Source organism: Triticum aestivum, chromosome 4B, assembly GCF_018294505.1.
Source record: "Triticum aestivum cultivar Chinese Spring chromosome 4B, IWGSC CS RefSeq v2.1, whole genome shotgun sequence".
In the NCBI taxonomy this organism is placed as follows: domain Eukaryota; kingdom Viridiplantae; phylum Streptophyta; class Magnoliopsida; order Poales; family Poaceae; genus Triticum; species Triticum aestivum.
Genome location: NC_057804.1, coordinates 28,914,748 through 28,919,737, shown reverse-complemented (window position 1 = coordinate 28,919,737; position 4,990 = coordinate 28,914,748). Strand labels below are relative to the sequence as shown.

Here is a 4,990-nt window from a genome sequence, read left to right as displayed (position 1 = left end):
GCTGAAGTTGTTATGATGTTCCTTCCAAAGATGTTTGTATAGTTTAGTAACTCTCGTTTACATCTAGGAGTAGCACTTTCAGTTTTTCTCCTTACGGTCCACTGCTTGGAGTATGTCTACTTGTTTGGTTCACTTTAAGTCTAGAATAAAAGCTTTAGGAAGAAAAGGCTGAAAGTATGACACTGGGACCAACCAACTAGTATGTTATGGACTCTTAAAAATGTTATATCTAACATATCAGTAACTTAACTGCTGCATTCTAAAAATTCTCCACTTTCAGCCATAAAGTTTTGGATTGATTACTATTTACTGGATCACTTTGTCACTGCAAGAATGATGAACTAGGATGATGTAAACTGTAACATGCTTTCCTTGGATTCAACTGACGATAAGCATCAAACTTGAATGCCTTTTTTTGTATCTTTATTAAAAATTTGTTGAAGAAAAATACTTCTCGATTAGAGCAATTTCCAACACTTTGGCCAAACCTAACTTTATATGCCACGTCAGAAGAGAATGGTGGCATTCAAGGACAACATGTCTACCTGATACAATATTCCTAAAGTAAAGCTTTGATTTCCTGCTTGTGGTATCATTCCTGCTGCTTACTATTTACTGGATCACTTTGTCACTTTCTCAATTGTTGAATTACATCATGGGCCAAGAAGGGCCTTGTTTAGGTGTTTGTAATCTCCATTTTGTTTGTGCTGGTGTTCCTGTTGTTGGTGGATGTGCAATATATATTTCCTAGCTAGAGTTGCAATGGTAACCAACTGGACCATAGATTTCTAGAGATAGGTAATTTTGTTGGTGGCAGTTAAAAGATGGACCTTTCCTCATTGTTTGGACAAATGGCATGACCTGTACGATATATGCATGTTAAACAGTAATTTTGTTTCATTTACCAAATAAGTCAGATTCATTCTTGAATCTTATTCAAGAGGACAGTGAATGATTAAGATTCATTTGCGCAGTAGGTCTATCTTTTTCCCCCAAAAAAGAAAGATATTATAAAAATCAAGTTAGATTGGCAGTGAGCTCTAGATGGGGCTGTGCACTCTTCCATCCGGTGCCGTACAAGACACCGCAGATGGGGATTGCTGTTGTAGTCCATTCCCACCTGGCCACTGAGAGGTACCTGTCTCTCTCTGAGTTGCACTGTCCGCTTGCGCTTGGTTTGATTCCATTCGATTTGCTCATCTCCCCTTTCCCTGATGTTGTGCGGTTTTCTTCCTCATGCAGGTCAGGTAGGATGAGACAGACTGACGTGTGGTGCACGCCCCGCACCAGCGAGTCCATCTCGTACTTCAACTGCAATGGTGAGTCTCACTTGCTGTCTTCCCTCTCTTTTCTCCTCTTTTAGCAAAAATGAATTTCAGGGTTGTGTTTGTGAGAGAGAGAGAGAGAGTTGCCTTGTGATTTTGATTCCAGTTAAATCTGCTATGTATGTGCTTTAATTTACGTCGATGAACTTCTGAGGCTGGAGATGAACAACCTTTCATTTTCAACTGTCTTTACCAACCCTGCCTAACATATGTGCTTTCACTGCTTATTTGTGGATCTGAAAGTTTTCCTTTGATTAAATGGCGTTAGTTGTAACGGAATAAAATGTTATTCAGCTTTAAGTACATAATAAAGGAATAAATTTACCTGATAGTGTTTGTAATGTGCATGAAAAATTTATCCCCTGAAGAAGCAAGTTGCATCCTGCCCTGTCCACATGCCCAATTGTTTATTGTATGGAAGAAAATGATAAGATGCCTACCCGGTAGTGTTCCTAGAGTAAAATTTTCATTGCCTGCTTGTCGTACTGTAAGCAAGTGCTGGAAGTCTCAAATGATAACACAACTTCGTTAGTGTTTGTTACAACACAAGTGGATTTGCTTAATCTTCCATTTATGGTTTCTTGAAGTGAACATTCCTTGTCTGTTTTCTTGTGCATGAAAATTCTTTGCTTATTCATTTTGAACTCAAGGGTTTCTCAGTTTAGTCTGGAATTCAACCCTGGATATGCCAGTGCAATATGCCTTAGCGTTAATCGAGGGCCTTCTTGTATTGAATATATCGGTGGAAGTTTTGTATTTTTATTGATTTCTGTAGAAGCAAAATACTTATTGATTAAAGAAATTTCCAGCTCTTTGGCCACTCCCACGTCCCAACTTTGTGCTTGGAGTATGTCTACTTGTTTAAATGGTTTGCTTTAAGTCTTGAATAAAAGCTTTAGGAAAAAGAGGCTGAAAGTGGGACACTGGGACCAACCAGCTAGTCTGTTACGGATTCTTCAAAATGTTATACTGTGTGTCTATATAGTGTGCTAACTAATAATTCTTCACTTTTAGCCAATAGTGTATTGAATTGATTACTATTTATTGGATCACCTTTTCACTTTCTCAACTCCTGAAATTGTCACTGCAAGAATGATGAACTATGATGATGTATACTGTAACATGCTTTCCCTGGATTCACCTGATGATAAGCATCAAACTTGAATGCCCTTTGTGTGATATAGATTATACATTTGTACGCAATCCTAGAGTTAGAATCTGAAACATATAACACCTAGTTTTTTATGTACTAAGGACAACAATTTCTGTAGTTTTCTGAAACATAGCATGTGTTGCCTAAATTTGATTTCCTATGTCCTGGCTTACGCAGATCAGCTTAACTAGCCTACATGGTTATCCACGAGAGGCGCGTAGCAGCCAGACGGAGGCGGAGATGGCGAACACTAGTCGCACCGGGTCGCCGACCGCGCCCCTGCTGCTCTTCCCCGACATGCGGCTCGGCTCTCCCTTCGCCTCTGGTGGACAGAACCAACTCCAGCGTAGGTAAGCTCATTTTCGTTCCTCTCTACCCTGCTCCCTCTAATGCCCTCCTATGTTAAGGAAGAACGAGTCGTTCTTGCTCATCTTCAGAACCTTACAGGGGTCTGTGCCGAATGCTTCTTCCAGAACAATGAAACCCATGTCCACACCTAACTTTATATGCCACGGAAGAAGATAATGATGGCATTCAAAGGACAACATGTCTACCTAATACAATATTCTTAAAGTTAAGATTTCATTTCCTGCTTGTGGCATTGTTAGGAAGTTCTACAAGTCTCAAATGAGAAAACATCCATGCTGAATTTGTTCTGATGTTCCTTTCAAAGATGTTTTCCTGGTTTAATAACCCTCATTTATGTCTAGTTGGAGTAGCACTTTCAGTTTTTCTCCTTGGGGTTCAAGTGCTTGGAGTATGTTGACTTGTTTAAATGGTTTGCTGCAAGTCTTGAATAAAAGCTTTAGGAAGAAAAGGCTGAAAGCGGGACACTGGGGCCAACACAACTAGTCTTCCATGAACTCCTAAAAATCTTATCCTGTGTGTCCACTTTGTACTAGCATATAAGTGACTTAACTGTTGCATACTAAAAATTCTTCACTTTCAGGCATTCGGTTTTGAATTGATTACTACTTATTGGATCACTTTATCACTTTCTCAACTGCTGAAATTGTCACTGCAAGAATGATGAACTATGATGATGTAAACTGTAACATGATTTCCTTGGATTCAACTGACAATAAGCATCAAACTTGAGTGCCCTTTTTATGATACATTATACATTTGTATGCAATCCTTGAGTTAGAATCTGAAACATATACCACCTTTTTTGTTGTGTGCTAAGGATAACCATTTGTGCAGTTTTTTATGAAACACTGCATGTGTTCTTGGCTAACTCTCATTTTCTATGTCCTGGCTTACATAGATCAACTTAATTAGCCAACTTGGTTTCTCGCACCAACTAGGGCACCTACAATTACCAAGGTCCTAAAGCCATATGTTCTGAAGATGCACTTCTAAAGCAACTTTGCGGCCATGCCAAACACCAGTTTAGTAATTATGTCGGTGACGGGGCTATGCGCTCTTTCGTCCGGTGTCGTACAAGACACCGCAGATGGGGACTGTTGTCTTCGTCCATTCCCACCTGGCCTCTGAGGTAGGTACCTTTCTCTCTCTCTGAGCTGCACTACCCCCTTGCCCAGCTGTATCTTTCATTGAGCCCATGATAGTGGAACACGAAATGTTGCTGGTCTTTTTTACCGATATATACACTTTCCTGGACAGTTGCTCCCATAGATTTAACAATCTGGTAGAACTAAACTTCCATTTATGTGATCTATTAGATGGTTCAGTTATGTGATGATGAACTAGGCTATACTCTGGTGGTCTCAACTTGGTTAAGTTGGTCCGACTCGTGATGTCTAGGATCGGCTGTAGAGGATGACCGGCTATGAAAATTCGACATTAAAGTAATAAAGAGAAGAAAATGAACTGCCATAGTAAACTAACGTAGTATACTATGAATATTTGATGTTATTATACATTCCAGTAGGATTCTGTCTTTATGTGCTTATTTGAACTATAATATAGAGTTATCAAATATTTCTACACACCATAAAAAGAACCTTAGCCTCTTGGGGCTTGAATTAGATGTAGAGGTCTAGGTCTAGCTAAGCCTTTTGGGATTGACAAGGCAGGTTGCTTTTGAGGCTTGCTCATTTTTATTTTTCTCAGTTTAGGACCAGGGGTTATTTTTCAGTAGAATACCATGAATGCCGGTTTCTATTGATTTAATGTGAATTGGCCAAGTACTATTTTTTCCACTTGTTATGATCAGGTTTTACAAAATTTGGAGTTTATACAATTCATTAGGTTGTCTGTACTAAATTACCACCCTGAAGATTTGTTTTTTGTGTTGTCCTTGTGTAGGATTTGGTACAACATGATCACCTATGCAGAGGAGAAGAGGTTCATTATGCCAGACAAGGTGCGCGGTGGTAGGTTCAGTCTTCGGCCTCGTCATCTTCCATTGGCCCCGCTGTAGAGCCACATAGGCGGCGATGTTGGGCATCGGCTAGAAGACAACCATGGTGAGCTCCCCCAGCACCTCTCCTTTCTCTGCTCCTCGACTCCCGCTGCTCTAACCTTGTGGTCATCGAGCCACGGCTTT

At 40.0% G+C, this 4,990-nt stretch overlaps 1 non-coding gene across 1 annotated transcript; it reads left to right on the top strand.

The window, feature by feature from the left end:
- Nucleotides 1-3,002: 3,002 nt before the first annotated feature.
- Nucleotides 3,003-3,121, top strand: LOC123095379 (small nucleolar RNA snoR104). The gene has a single exon (XR_006446234.1). It is a non-coding gene; the product is annotated as a small nucleolar RNA snoR104 (small nucleolar RNA).
- Nucleotides 3,122-4,990: the final 1,869 nt, after the last annotated feature.